Source organism: Palaemon carinicauda, chromosome 1 (genome assembly GCF_036898095.1).
Source record: "Palaemon carinicauda isolate YSFRI2023 chromosome 1, ASM3689809v2, whole genome shotgun sequence".
NCBI classification, from domain to species: Eukaryota; Metazoa; Arthropoda; class Malacostraca; order Decapoda; family Palaemonidae; genus Palaemon; species Palaemon carinicauda.
In genome coordinates, this window is record NC_090725.1 from 22,898,228 (window position 1) to 22,914,477 (window position 16,250).

At 42.5% G+C, this 16,250-nt stretch overlaps 2 long non-coding RNA genes across 4 annotated transcripts in view; both read left to right on the forward strand.

Annotated features, from left to right (window-relative positions):
- The window catches only part of LOC137647257 (uncharacterized), a 263,006-nt gene that overhangs the window by 216,281 nt on the left and 30,475 nt on the right, over positions 1–16,250 (forward strand). The window lies entirely within an intron of this gene.
- Positions 1–16,250, forward strand: part of LOC137647271 (uncharacterized) — a 47,092-nt gene that overhangs the window by 7,862 nt on the left and 22,980 nt on the right. Inside the window, exons 2-3 of one of the 2 annotated variants that reach the window (XR_011045554.1) lie at positions 1,725–1,852; positions 9,479–9,679. This is a non-coding gene — a long non-coding RNA (uncharacterized lncRNA). The remainder of the gene's footprint in view (positions 1–1,724; positions 1,853–9,478; positions 9,680–16,250) is intronic. The other variant, XR_011045561.1, reaches the window with a different exon arrangement.

The following is a 16,250-nucleotide window of genomic DNA, read 5'->3' on the forward strand; positions in this document are numbered from 1 at the left end:
GGGAAAAAGCTTTTAGAGAAGGATATTTAAGGGAGAGGATAGTTGTGATTGAAGGTCAGAAAATTTGCAAATACAGGAAGATTAAAACATGTGTAATGGCAGCTTATTGGATGGTCACTGGCAGATTGAATTTCTGATTTTGCAATTGGCTTTTTAAAAGGCAGTGTCAATTTAAGAGACTAGTGTGTGTTTTCATAAATTATTATTTTCTAAGCTACAACCCTAGTTGGAAAAGCAGAATGCTTTAAGGCTAAGGGCTTCAACAGGGAAAAGTAACCCAGTGATGAAAAGGAAACAAATAACAAAATATTTTAAGAACAATAACTATTTTCCAAATGTCTGAATCTATATCCTCTAATCCACAATATTTTATGGTACATTTCAAAGCTTGAAAAGTAGATTGGTAGTACAGCATACATACCAACATGTACTGTACCCCGTTATTATACAATAGTGTTTTGCTTGTTACTGTAAATCCCTGAACCCTCCATCATTATTTGGTTAGAATATGGTAATGTGTTTATATTAATTATAAAGTATTGAATGGTAGGTAACATTGGAGTACGAGGTAAATGAACAAGGTGTAATATAAGTCAGGTTAGGTGGTGTTTCTAGGTTTAGTACGGACAGTATTTATTAATTTCCTTGAACCTAAGTTGTACTGATCACTGTTGGCTTGAAAAATTAAGAGTCAATGTATTTACTCAACTACCCATGATTAATGCCATTCCTTTAAGTTTTAAGTACAGTAGCTTCTATAGTTACATATTGGTGTTCTAGTACTGTACAAGCAGGATTTAAAACTTGTATGATCATTAAAGAGAGTATCAATTTACTCAAATGGAACAAGTGATAGGTAACAACAGCTTTGGCGAGATGCTGAATGTTAGAATTTAATTAGAAGCTCCAATAACAAATTGAGGTAAGTCAGTCCGCTGGGTTTTCAGAGTAATATGGTTTGTAGTGGTTTATTTGTTAACGTCCCTGACTGGTAATCGCCAGATTGGGGTTTGAGTCCCGCTCGAACTCTTTAGTTCCTTTGGTCGCTGCAACTTCACCATCCTTGTGAGCTAAGGGCTTGGATGGAGAGGGGTCTTGGACATTGTCCTGCTTGCTAGGGCAATGTCACTATCCCTTGCCTCTGCCATTCATGAGTAGCCTTTAAACCCTTAATGATTGCATTGATTTTTTTAGTAGATGGTAGGAATTCTGCTGACTTTACCTAGGTATTAGGTGGATTTATTTCTTGTGCTGGATGGGACAAAGTAGGAGAGGAGTTTATGAATGAGTGACATCAGTTTTGATAAAGGGTAAAGAAGATTCCAAATAGTTTGGTGGGGGGGGGGGGTTAGGGAGAAGGTTTTCTGCAGTGTTCCTTACAAGTATCAGTGGTGGTTACTTTAAAAATTATCATTATTATGCTAAGCTACAACCCTAGTTGGAAAAGCAGGTTGCTATAAGCTGAAAGATTACCTGTAAGCAAATACCAATATAAATTAGGTAAATGAAAAAGGTTTCCCCATGTAGAAAATTATATGAAAAGCATTGTTACACTTGATCACTTATTGATATATTTCAATTTCTGGGTACATATGTTATTTTTTTATATGTTTTTGAACTGTTGGTTCCTTGCTACAAATTTTTTCCTAAAGGTTATTTGTAGAATCTTAAGTGAAATACCTTATTGAAAAGTCCTGAATTTATAAATTTTATCATTATTTCAGGGAATGAAATTGTTTTCTGGCTGCACCCAATGGTCAACAAGAATTATGGACCTGGAAGTTTTTCTCATAGTTGGCAAATTTCCTTCATTTGTGAATAACAGCCAGTTTTACAGCATAATCATCATAAAGTAAGTAAATTTAAAATAAGTGTTGCTCGTATATTATCTGGTAATTTAGGGTATATTGCCAATACTAAAGTTAACTGACCATGTAATTTTTCATTTTAGTTATTTGATTGAAATAAAAAATAAAAGTAAATTAATTGTGTCACTTTGGTTTTGAATTATTTATGGATAAGGTCTTGATTGTTCAGTACTGTATACAGTAACAGTGGTGTAATTTTGTTATGTTGTTGGATGGGACATCGCAGGCAATAAACTTTCTTCTCACTTGTCCAGTTGGCTTTTTATATGGGGAAATTTTTTCATCTGAAACACGATATTAAGCTACCTTTATAAATTACCTTATAAATTACCAAATATGTTTTAATGATATTTTTAAAGGCTGATATTAAAACTGGTTGGGAAGTAAAGAGGTTGAGACTTAGTTTGGGTAAGCCAAAGATACAAATAAGTTACAGGGTAATGTTAGGTAATGTTCTTGTGCATTTCCCCTGTGAAATGTAGTTTCCCAGTCAATATTTGTAATATTAAAACCAGAAATTTGAACCCCTCATTGTCATCAGAACAGTTCTTATAAATACACTAGGCACCTTGGATGTAAGTAGTATGGGTAAGGTTTTTAGAGTTATCAAGTATGATTTGTTCACCCTGTTGTATATAAAAGCTTTACTGATAAGTTTGACTGATCTTTTAATATTTTATACATTTATAGTATGATTTTGCTGGTAACATGGTGCTAGGGTAGACAAATATATATTTATTAGTTTTCTTGACTGCTATGGCCTACTCTAAGGTACCTCTACTTAACCTGACGGTTGAACAGTGTCCCGTAATTTACCATGTTGGGTCCTGCAACCTACATTATCCAGAATACTTACAAGATTATTTTTCAATATTAAACTTACCCGATAATCATGTAGCTGTCAACTCCGTTGCCCGACAGAATTCTACGGAAGGGATACGCCAGCGATCGCTATACAAGAGGGGGGTGTACTCACAAGCGCCACCTGTGGCCAGGTACTGCAGTACTTCTTGATGACACCACTTCAATTTTTCCTCTGTCGTGCTTCCGGCAAGACGTTCATGGATACGCTTATAATTTTGGAGTCTTGTTCACGGTTTTTGGTGAAGTATTGCTCTAAGATTTCAGCTTTCGCTATTCAGGAAGTTTTATTATTAGCTTAGCTAACTTTTGGAATTAATTTGATTAATTATGGTGACAAAGAGAGTATGAACTCTCTTTCACCTTTAAATGGCCGACCCTTCCCTTAGACGGAAGTGTTGGTGTCTAAGAGAGTATACTGTAGACTCTCTTTCTTAATTTTGCTTAACAAAAGTTATAGATTTATTTTATATCTCTCCGCCTTTTATAGGCCTCTTCGATTAACTTCCTTTTATTATAAACTTATTAAAATTAATTTTTATATTTGTTTATATTCGACCTTTCCTAATAGTAGGCGGTCTTTTCTTGGTACCGAAGTTAATTAACATTGAGCCCGTCATTTCGGTTTTACCTGTTAACATATGCTATTTTAATGTTTTTGAAAGAATTTCTTTGATAGTCTCGTACTGTTTTCAAAGTTGAACTAACGTTTTGTTTTGTCTCTGCAGTTGTTGACGTTCAGAACGTTCAACTTGCGCTCTATCGTTACGATAGAGAGAGAATTTTCACGGTGTCACGTTGCAGTAAGAGTAACCGTGTCTAGCGTTTTATTCATTCTTTCTTAACTTAATGGTTTTAATTCTAATAAAGGAACTTTTCATTTTGGGAAATATTTCAGTTTTTTCCTTTAACAATAATATGTTTTAACGATATATATGATTGGGCTCTTCTCTCAGGTTCTAAGTCAAGAGAGAGAGAGAGAGAGAGAGAGAGAGAGAGAGATAGAGACGGAGGGAGAAAGAGGAGGATAAACGTTTCGTTCAAGCGAGTAACGTTTTTATCGTTTTTGCTCTTCTCCCTAGTCTCTTTAGGGGAAGAAGGTAAACGTTTCTAGAGTTTTTTCTTGTTCTCAAGCTTTATGCGGTGAGAGATTTTAAACGTAGTTTATTTGATCTAGTGTTTAGTCTCTTTCCAGCCACTGAATTATTTATCTTTCATTAGATTTTTCTGTTACATTGTAATTCTGTTTTCGCAATTACTAACTTTTGAGAAAGGATAGAATTGCGTGTTTCAGGTACAAACCACTTAAAGTTTCGAGTTCAGTGAAATAAGTGCAAACAGAAAATCAAGTGATAAGTGATTAGCGCAAAGTGTGTCAGTGTTGTGCGTGAGGGTACTTCTGTGCGTGCCAGTCGTCCTCCCAGTCCGGGACCTCTTGCAAGCTCCCAAGCCCAGGGGAGAAGCAATGTCGAAGGGCAAAAGGGTTCGGCAGGCCTTGATCGGCGCACAGAAGTATCCTCGGTGGTTTCGGGCGTGTCTTACAGAGACCGTCACTCCCACCCGCCGACGATTGAGCCCTTATTTTGCTCGTCTGCAGAAGAAATTTCGGGGAGAAAACGCTGGTCTCAGGTCTCAAGACCTCTTAAACGTAAAGTCCAGACCTATGCCAGACGTACGAAGTTAGAGTTCAACAACCCGGATGCAGTCATTGGGTTAGCTCTGACTCTCCTCAGTCATCAGGTGACTGCACACCTCCTAAGAGAGGTAAGGCGATGCCTCAACAGACCTCATCTTCTATAAAGGCTTTGCCTCAACAGACCTTATCGTCTGTTGATCCCAAGACGACTTTGTTGCAGTCCATGCTGTCGCAGCTTGCGGTCTTAATGCGTGAGTTTCAGGCTGAGAAGGTTACACCTCCTGCGAACGCTCCGCCTCTCCGCAGTTCAGTCTGCCAGGCGTACGAAGTTGAGGTTCCTCAGGCTACCTTACCGCGTTCTGAGTTGCCAGTTACCAGCGGTGTGCAGCAACCTCCGCCTCCTCCTGCGAGAGCTCCGCCTCACCGCAGTCCAGTCTGCCAGGCGTACGAAGTTGAGGTTCCTCAGGCTACCTTACCGCGTTCTGAGTTGCCAGTTACCAGCGTTGTGCAGCAACCTTAACCTTCCTTAAGGCAACCTCAGCAATGGGAGCAGGAGTCTTATGCCTTACTTCCTCCGCTTCCGCTTGCGGTTCCACCAGCGAGGCAACAATCTCTTGAGGTACGACAACCTCTTCCATCAATGAGGCAGCCACCTCAGCACTCGCTGCAGCGACCTCAAGCGCAGCCGCTACCTCAACTCTCGCAGCTCACACCTCAGGAACCTTAACTCGTTCCTCAGGAACCTGCTACTGCGCATCCGCAACCCTTACAGCAAGCGCAACTCTTGAGGCAGCAACCTCATGCTATGAGTCAGCCACCTCAACGCATGCATCTGCCACTTTTTCCTCAACTTGAGCTTCTTCCCATTCAACTTGGGAATAACAAATTACAATAATAACACCTCATTACTTTCATAACTTGCATTTGTAATCATATACATGTATGCCTACACAAACATTATGATAATGGAGGTTATTTGTATTACTTATATAAAAATATATATGTATTCCTTGCAATATATTTTTAACAAATCGCAAAATATGGCAAAAATATCTTCTAAACAAAAATGAATCATGAGTTATGAATGTAAGGTAATATTATGTTGATATTAAACCCCATGCAAGCATGCATGAAGTAATGCAGTTTTGCCAACAGGGCGAGTTTCCCTTTCCTGAGGTGAAGTAGATTATAGTACATTTAGTGTAGCTTAATTCTACGATTATCATGCCGGCTATCAAATTCATCAACAAAACAGTCTAAATCAATTCCCTCGGCACGTGCACTTTCAATGGACGGTAATGCGATATTACTCACTCTAGCACTGGTCATGGAATTTCTGAGAAATGTTACACGCCATGCAACACGCTCTGCTTACCTTACAGCATGCTCTACATACAGCATGCTCTGCATACAGCATGCTCTGCATACAGCATGCTCTGCATACAACATGCTCTGCATACCTTACCGCATGCTTCTCAGTCACACATCTTTGGTTGTTGCCAACTCACTAGACTGTCAAGCAGTTTCATAACGTTGCCTTCTAGTCTGCTGCTTTTGCACCAGTGAAACCCTCACTGAGAGAACTTAGCTTTTCTCGGATATGGTCCCTGTAGATGAGAAAGTGCTTTTCTCCCTCCTTCTGATATTCCCTTGAGGACTCTGTCATTTGGAGAGGAGCTTTTAGCTGCGTAGCCTCCTATGGACTTTTATTTAAGCATAACATGCTCCCAGGGAAGGTAATGGTTCCACTTCAGTCGCTAACCCCGTCTGTTACCACACCTGCTCCCATAGACCTTGAGCTGTGTTGCAAGACATGCAGTCCAAGCTTAGTCCTTGTTAGAGGATTTTTTTTGTTTACGGAGTCAGTGTGTCACTGGGAAGACGTTCAACAACCAGCAGAAGTGACTTGTTGTGACGCAGTGCGGCAACCTCAGCAACCCGATAAGGAGTTGTCTGTACGACCCAGACAGTCTAGACAGCTTCGGGTTGTCACTGTACTTCCTCGCTTCCCCATGGTTGACAGTTCACAGACTGTGCAGCAGTACCATGATCTTGTGTCCGGCTCCGTCAGACGACTGGCTTTTAAGAGCTCCCACAAGTCGTCGCTGTCTGGAGATTCTCAGATGGACTATGGATCTGACCAAGGAACTGGGCCTCCTGGTCAATTTTGAGGAGTCTCAGCTCGTCCCATCCCAGACCATTGTCTCCCTGGGTATGGATCTTCAGAGTCGAGCTTTTCGGGCTTTTCCGTCGGCCCCAAGGATCTTCCAAGCCCTAGAATGCATCCAGAGCATGCTGAGAAGGAACCGATGCTCAGTCAGGTAGTGGATGAGTCTAACAGGGACACTTTCATCGCTGGCCCTGTTCATCGTGTTAGGGAGACTCCACCTCCCCCCCTTCAGTATCATCTAGCTGCTCACTGGATAAAGGACATGACGCTAGAGACGGTCTCAGTTCCTGTTTCCGAAGAGAGGAGGTCTTCTCTCGCGTGGTGTAAGAACAGCTTTCTTCTCAAGGAAGTCTATCTTTGGCTGTTCAGAAACCCGACCGCCTTCTCCTCTCGGACGCATCAGACACGGGCTGGGGTGCGACTTTGGACGGACAGGAATGCTCGGGAACATGGAATCAGGAACAAAGGACACTTCACATCAATTGCAAGGAGTTGTTGGCGGTTCTTCTGGCCTTGATAAACTTCAAGTCCCTCCAGCTTAACAAAGTGGTGGAGGTGGACTCTGACAACACCACAGCCCTGGCTTACATCTTCAAGCAGGGAGGGACTCTTTTGTGGAAGTTGTTCTAGATCGCAAGGGACCTCCTCATCTGGTCTAAAGATCGAAAGCTCACGCTGGTAACGAGGTTCATTCAGGGCGGTATGAATGTCATGGCAGATCGCCTCAGCCGGAAGGGTCAGGTCATCCCCACAGAGTGGACCCTTCACAAGAATGTTTGCAGCAGACTTTGGGCCCTGTGGGGTCAGCCAACCATAGATCTGTTCGCTACCTCGATAACCTAGAGACTCCTGTTGTATTGTTCTCCGATTCCAGACCCAGCAGCAGTTCACGTGGATGCTTTTCTGCTGGATTGGTTCCATCTCGACCTGTATGCATTCCCGCCGTTCAAGATTGTCAACAGGGTACTTCAGAAGTTCTCCTCTCGCAAAGGGACACGGCTGACGTTGGTTGGCTCCGCTCTGGCCCGCGAGAGAATGGTTCTTAGAGGTACTGCAATGGCTGGTCGACATTCCCAGGACTCTTCCTCTAGGAGTGAACCTTCTACGTCTACCTCACGTAAAGAAGGTACACCCAAACCTCCACGCTCTTCGTCTGACTGCCTTCAGACTTTCTAAAGACTCTCAAGAGCTAGGGGCTTCTCGAAGGAGGCAGCCAGAGCGATTGCCAAAGCAAGGAGAACATCCACTCTAAGAATCTATCAGTCTCAAGGGGAAGTCTTCCGTAGCTGGTACAAGACCAATGCAGTTTCCTCAACCAGTACCACTGTAACCCAGATTGCTGACTTCCTGTTATATCTAAGGAAAGTAAGATCCCTTTCAGCTCCTACGATCAAGGGTTACAGAAGTATGTTGGCAGCGGTTTTCCGCCACAGAGGCTTGGATCTTTCCACCAACAAAGATCTACAGGACCTCCCTAGGTCTTTTGAGACCTCAAAGGAACGTCGGTTGTCCACTCCAGGCTGGAATCTAGACGTGGTCCTAAGGTTCCTTATGTCATCAAGATTTGAACCTCTCCAATCAGCCTCTTTTTAGGACCTCACGTTTAAAAACTCTTTTCCTCGTGTGCTTGACAACAGCTAAAAGAGTAAGTGAGATCCACACCTTCAGCAGGATCATTGTTTTCACATCTGAAACGGCTACATGTTCCTTGCAGCTCGGTTTTTGCTAAACGAGCTTCCTTCACGTCCTTGGCCTAAGTCGTTCGAGATCCCAAGCCTGTCCAACTTGGTGGGGAATGAACTGGAGAGAGTACTTTGCCCAGTTAGAGCTCTTAGGTACTATCTAAAAAGGTCTTAACCTTTACGAGGACAATCAGAAGCCTTATGGTGTGCTATCAAGAAACCTTCTTTTCCAAGTTCTAAGAACTCAGTTTCTTACTATTCAGGCTTCTGATTAGAGAAGCACATTCTCATCTGAAGGAAGAAGACCTTGCTTTGCTGAAGGTAAGGACACATGAAGTGAGAGCTGTGGCTACTTCAGTGGCCTTCAAACAGAGCCATTCTCTGCAGAGTGTTATGGATGCAACCTATTGGAGAAGCAAGTCTGTTCGCATCATTCTATCTCAAAGATGTCCAGTCTCTTTAAGAGTACTGCTACACCCTGGGACCATTCGTAGCAACGAATGCAGTAGTAGGCGAGGGCTCAGCCACTACATTCCCATAATCCCATAACCTTTTAACCTTTCTCTTGAATACTTTTTATGGGTTGTACGGTCGGCTAAGAAGCCTTCCACATCCTTGTTGATTTGGCGGGTGGTCAATTCTTTCTTGAGAAGCGCCGAGGTTAAAGGTTGTGATGAGGTCCTTTAGTATGGGTTGCAGCCCTTGATACTTCAGCACCTTAGAGTTGTTCAGCCTCCTAAGAGGAACGCTGCGCTCAGTAAGGAAGACGAACTTATTTAAGGCAGAGTAATGGCTCAAGTCGACTTCCTTACCAGGTACTTGTAATTTCATTGTTATTTTGAATAACTGATAATATGAAATACGGGATACTTAGCTTCTTGATATACATGTACACTGGTTTTCACCCACCTCCCTGGGTGTGAATCAGCTACATGATTATCGGGTAAGTTTAATATTGAAAAATGTTATTTTCATTAGTAAAATAAATTTTTGAATATACTTACCCGATAATCATGATTTAATTGACCCACCCTTCCTCCCCATAGAACCAGTGGACCGAGGAAAAATTGAAGTGGTGTCAACAAGAAGTACTGCAGTACCTGGCCACAGGTGGCGCTTGTGAGTACACCCCCCTCTTGTATAGCGATCGCTGGCGTATCCCTTCCGTAGAATTCTGTCGGGCAACGGAGTTGACAGCTACATGATTATCGGGTAAGTATATTCAAAAATTTATTTTACTAATAAAAATAACATTTTGCAGAAAGGGGTGTGAAGAGGCAAAGCCTGATGAATGGGAGCTAGGAGTGTTGGTGAAAAGGGGGTAAAAAGATCTGACATATTGCAATAATTACAGAGGCAACACACTTACTTCAGTCTTCAGGAAAATATAGTATTGTCATGCTGAAGAGACTTAGAGAGAAGATTAATGAATAGCTGGGAGATGAGCAAACAGGATTTAAAGGTAAAGTTATATTAATCAGATTTTCATTTTAAGATGTACAACAATGTTTCAAATATAGAAATCCACTTTTGATGGCATTTGTGGACTGAACTTTATAAAGGCTAAATAAAATCAATACCTCGAACTAAACTTGATTAGTTACATAAAGGTTTGAAAATAAATTTACGAGGTTTTGTTAATGTTTGTCTTGATTGTTATGAGTATGGTATTCAGGTGTAATAAGAAAACATTTGTGAATGTCCAAGCAATAAGTTGAGATTGTAGATGATTCTCCATCAAAAGTTTTGGCTATGTAGGCTAGTTTAGCCTTCTTTAAGCGACTTTATTATAGTTTGTTTTTAAATATAAAACTTACCCTCTGGTTATATAATGGCTTAAGTCCCCGATGCCCACGGCAGAAAATTCAAAATCTCTTGCGCAGCTTAGCGCATATAAGCCAGGTGTACCCCAGCGCCCTCGCAGTACCACAGGTAGAACTATACCCAACCAATTCAGATTTTCTCTGCCGCCATAGCTGGCTGAACTATTGGAAATTCTCTCGTTTTCTTACTCTGTTTGGACGTTATTTGGTGATGTATTAAAGTTTTTGAGTTTTGGCTTTCGCATATTTGTTTTATTTGATCGATCTGTGATCACGTATTTATAACTTAAAAGGGGGTTGGAAGGTTTTTCAACCTATTTTAAACCTCACGAAAGCATAGGGGCGAAATGTAAACATTTCGACCATTGATGACGTCGCAGCCTCTTCCGTAGGCTAAAAGTCTGTCTTGCCTTTTACAAAGAATATAAGTGTTTATGCTTTTAGAGATTTAAGTTATAAATTAAATTAAAGGAATTATTTTGAGAAAATTTTATCCTTTTAATATTTTTCTTTAGATAATCTTCGATCTGTTTGCAAAGATTAACTACCGTTCAGTTTATTTTTGTTACGCAGTAATCAGTATCGTTACGATGTTACATATATTGTAGCGATTTCATGAATAGTACTTTCTTCTTACTTCCCAAGTCTTTAATTGTACTTTATAAAAGGAACATTTTATTTTGCTATTAATTGATCCTTACAGTATTTTTCCTTAGTCAGAGATTAAAGGAAGTTACAGTTCAGTTTATTTTATACGATGCAGTATTCTTTACATTCGTCGTAGCGCACAATTCTATGTATCGTTGTTGCTTTGGTGGTTTTCGGAATACTGAATTGTTCGTATATTATTTGTAGATGTTCCAATGATGCGAGTGATGATTCATCTTTTATTGGAACCCCTTAATTTAAGGGTTTATTTTAATTTATAATTATATCTATTAAGGTAATATTTGATATTTGTTACTTTTATGTGGGATTCGGTACTTTTGCTTTCCCATTCAAACAATTGTCCAGTGACAGAATGATAAGTCTCTCCATACGGAGTTCATTTCCTTTGAGAGAGTGTATACTTTGGCTTTCAGGTAATTATGAAACTATCTTAGTGCCAAAGAGTAAAGTGCAAATTTTTGTGTGATAAATTGTGGTGGATTTTATTCAGTGGAGAGTGCTTCTATTCGGACCTGTTGTTATCCTAGCCTTAGACCTCTGTTGAGCTCCCGGACCCAGCGGAGAAGTTAAGTCAAACGGCGAAAGGAATCGAGAGGGTAACCAGGCGTTAGTCTTTTAGACCCGAACTGAAGTCCTCGAGCGTTTTCTGTAGATCACCAGAACGCTCACCCTCGCTATAGATAAAGGGAGGTTTTAGTGTTTCAAAGGCGCTAAGCTGAAAACCAAATTAGAATTGTTCTGCGTGTTACGTTTCATGCGGCGCAGACGCAGTGCCGCCACCCCACCTGATGGGTGTCGTCTCTCGACATTAGATAATGCTGAATACGTTTCGCCTAAGGTTGATCCTTGATCTTTGTAGTTAGGCATGAAACAGCATCTATCTTCGTTTATGGTTTTCAGCCTGCCGTTAACAGTGCGGTTGGGTGTCTCGATTCCGGTCTTTGACATGGACGCACAGGCGTCGTTTCTTTAACGGTGAGGACTCGTCGCACAGGCGGCCTACCAACCGCAATGTTCAATGGTGGGGGAAAGTGGATGCTTTACTTTGACTGCTCGATGCAAACCGACGGCTCATAGCACCTAGTATCAGTCTATACAGACGCGCCGTTGTTCGCCAGGTAGCAGAGCCAGCGAAGCGTCATCGGAACGGTGTGGCAACGGAAACGGAACGTCGACGAAAAGCGAAGCGCCACGTCAGTGTGGACGCTTCAGCGTCAGTGTAGACTTTCAGCGTCAGTATGGACACTTCAGCGTCAGTATGGACGCTTCAGCGCCAGTGTGGACGCTTCAGCGTTTTTGTGGACGCTTCAGCGCTAGTGTGGGCGCTTCAGCGCTAGTGTGGGCGCTTCAGCGTCTGGGTGGACGCTTCAGCGTCTGGGTGGACGCTTCAGCGTCTGGGTGGACGCTTCAGCGTCTGGGTGGACGCTTCAGCGTCTGGGTGGACGCTTCAGCGTCTGGGTGGACGCTTCAGCGTCTGGGTGGACGCTTCAGCGTCTGGGTGGACGCTTCAGCGTCTGGGTGGACGCTTCAGCGTCTGGGTGGACGCTTCAGCGTCTGGGTGGACGCTTCAGCGTCGGGGTGGACGCTTCAGCGTCGGGGTGGACGCTTCAGCGTCGGGGTGAACGCTACAGCGTCGGGGTGAACGCTACAGCGTCGGGGTGGATGCTTCAGCGTCGGGGTGGACGCTTCGCTACCTATGACTATAGACTTTGATGTCTACTTGGCCATGAACGTCTAGTGTTAAGTTATTGTTGCTCAGGCGCTATATTAAGAAATGAATCTTAACTAGAAAGATATTATATTCTCGGACCAAGGACGGCTGGGCTAACTCTTGGTTGGGAGAACTAGAATTAAAACCCCTAAGTATTGAGGTCTGAATTCAGAATCATAAGGAGTGGATTCCTAAGAATCAAGACTTCTCTTCCTAGGATAAAGATTGTTAAAGGAAGGGAATAACTTTCAGAAACTCAAGAGAATTTTTGTAAAGTTTCCCTCATATTTTTTACCTGCTGCTCCTCGTTTCGACTTAGAGAGTTTTCGCTAGTTGAGTTGATGGTGTCGCTATTTATTTTATTTTATTTGTATTACAAGCCAGCTACAACCCTAGTTGGGAAAGCAAGATGCTTTAACCTAAAGGGCTCCTTTAGGGAACGATGGCCTAGTAAATTAATGGTAAAATAAAGTAATGAATTAACATTAAATCATTCTCAGGGAAATAACGAACCTTACTGTAGAGATTGATACAGCGCTTGCAGCTGCTACAACAGAAAGGGCATTAGGGCCTTTATGAGAATTGAACGTGAAAGTATATCTCCCTCCACGGGCAGATCTTTTATTATTTAATGTTTTATGTTTTTAAACCGCTCTTGTTAGTGACTCGTAAACAGCGCAGTGCTCTGGAGGAGATGTTTGTTCGTTTTCACCTTGCCCCTAGTCCTATATCTCTAACTTATGTTCCAACCCTTGGGAGAAGGAAGGTTGGTAGGCTGAGGTTCTTCGCGGACCTTGTGCATTAAACGTCTTCCGCCGAGCGATATTGTTGATGCAGTCCAAGACGGTCTCTCTCCACTTTGGAATGATGAAGTAATGCTCTTTTCTTTGCCTATGATTGGCGAGCTATGACATCACAACCATGTGACATAGTATCTTGAAAAGAGCGGAGTTGGAATGTCTTGAAGCGATCAGTTCGTCATCGCTATGGTATCAGAGACCTTGTAACTGTTTTCTGCATATTAGAATGCAGTTCCCTGACGAGAATAACATTCTACGTTTTCCCTGTCTACCAGACTAGGTAGTTACTCGTCATGTATGCACGTGAACAGAACTTACCTTCGCAGCAGTCGTGTTTTGATGCTTGAACAGGAAGCAATCGAGTGTTTTTCTTCCGCGAGAGAAGCGGAAGTCGGACAAGTCACATACAATCCTAGCTCTTCCTCTGGATTCTGACTCACTTTCAGGGAGGAAGGACTTTGTCCTCATCGAAGGACGCATAACCTAGAATTGGTAGTCACCAATCAATTTGTCCAAGATCTTTCAGGAGTTGTATGTTTTCTCTTTACTTATCCTGCAGTATCTAACGTTCGCCGGAATTTTTTTCTTTTCGGAAGAAGGCGACGTGTCAGCATGAATCGTGTAAGACAGTTCTTCGGGGGATAAGGTGCTCAGTTTGCTTCTGTTCACACTTTTTCTCCTTCCCCAGTTTGGAGAAAGGTCTATTACTTTCTTCTGAGGTCTAGCAACTACTGTTGACGGTGTCTCACAGCATTGGATACGTTCGGTTCGCGCACAAGGCACGCTTGAAATGTCATAGGGACTCCCAGGTCGCTCACAGAACTGCGGTTGATTTTTTCTCCCGGCCTTCGCCCATGCTTGAGTAGGCGCACTCACTACCCTGTGAGTGTAGATTTAGTCTGAGCTAAAAGAGGTCTATTTCATCTGTGTTTAGCGTTTACGATTCTCGGGGGGAGAAAATTTTTTCCTAAAGAGTCTAAGGACTACCATAGATCAAAGAAATGGTTTTCCGATTTGTGTCAGAAGGCATAGTTCTCCTATGCTTAGTAACGCTTCCTCGCAGAGATATGCTCGTGTTATGAGAAGCGTTAGAGCGGGTGCTTGTAGCAGTCTGGTCTCTCTCTTAGGGCAGACGTCATGCAGACACACGCAAGTTCTGGTCTCTCCCTCACGCAGTCCCAGACGCAGACGCCAGTCTGGTCGTATGTTGGACGCTAACAGTCAAAGTTGATCCTTTCAACTAGTCCCATTTGCGCGTTCTGCGGGACGCGTGACTATCACTCATGCGGACGACGCATCCTACACGTGGACAACTCTCTGCAATCAGTTCCGTCTTTCCGTCAATGACCGGACGCGATGCTGTCTCCTCCACGCAGCACGCTGTAGATTTACAACAAGCGGGGCGCACACACACAGCGCTGTACCCACACGACAAGGTGAACGCATACAGCACGCTGACACCTTACGGAAATGCAACCACATGCGACATTATGGTCGCATGCTAGACGCATAAAGTCAAGTTTTTTCAGAGCAGTTTAACCAGACTATTGTCTCTCCTTCCCGTCTGGCCTCGCAGCTAATGCTCTCTCTTGTCAAGCTTTGGCTTTAAGTTTGTTGAACACTCGCTGATTACACACGAATCAGGTCTTAATCTCACAGCATGAAGTTCACGTGGTTGACGCTTCTTTTCAACAAGCCTAGCTTTAATATTGGTTTCTTGCGACCAATATGGACGAGTTTTGGGAGGCGGTTCTAGATCCCGATTCTCTCTCACGACATGTTGAGTGTAGGCAACATGCTGGAACTGTTCTGGACTCAAGCTGGGACCATACTGGGTGCATGCTGGAAGCATGTCTTTAGTACTTTTCCCCGTGTCAGGTTCACGAACGTTTTATGTTAAACCATCAAGCTTTAGGTCTAGCTGCCTCCAGTATTTTGGAAAACCTCTTGAGATCTAGAGGGTTGTTCGGAGACAGCTGAGGCTTTTGCTTGTACAAAGGACATTAGCCTCAAGGTTTTCCAACCCAATTAGAGTGCTTTATGGAGTGGTGTAGAGCTAGAGCCGGCTCTTCATTAGGTAACTCTTAGACCTTAGAAGAAATCACATTTTTTTCCCTCCTCGACCATCAAAGGGTACAAGAATATGCGGGCATCTGTCTTCAGACGCAGAAGATTGGTTCTATCAAATAGAGACTTTATAGATCATCTCAGATCATTTGAGAGGACTTGGAGGCATCGGCAAGATGCTCCAGCCTGAAATTTATGGTTCATTTCTGGAGCTTCGCGGTAGTGACAGATCCGACCCTTTACACTTGGTTTCTTTTTAAGGCCTAACTTTGGAGACTTTCTGAGAGTCTACCATAGTTGAGAGTCAGTGAAGTTCACTCTTTTAGCAAGAACACGGACTTCACATTGGTTAAGCCATAGGTACCTTGCAATCTGGAATCTTGGTCATTAAGAAACATCTTTCTCGTCCATAGCCTAAATCTTTTGTTATCACTATTCTCTCGAATTTGGTTTGTGATGGGCTGAGAAGAGTTTTTTGCCCGATTAAAACGAAGTTTTATTGGGACAAGAACAAAGAAATTAAGAGTCTATTCATAACTCTTAGGTGCATGGTCGAGAAGCCTGCGCTATCTATGTCTAAACATTCTATCATCTCGTATAGACTTTGATTACAAAGGTTCTTCCACACGGTTGGGTGACAGATCATAAGATGTTGAAAGAGTAAAGACTCACGAAGTTAGAGCTGTAGAAGCTTCTGTAATTTTTAAGCTAAACTGTTCTCTCCAAAGCATCGGGAATACAGTCTTGTGAAGGGGTAATCCTGTATTTGCCTTGCATTACTTTTACCGTGTTCAGTCTCTGAAGACGTCTTCGTTTTGGGATCACTTGCAGCAACGAGTGCAGTAGTAGGTGAAACATTCTCCACTACATTTCCCTAAATTCCCAGTACCCCTGTTCTTCTCTTGGAACTTATACTGTATATATTTTTATGATTGTACGTGAAGATTGCTCGGCAATCTACCG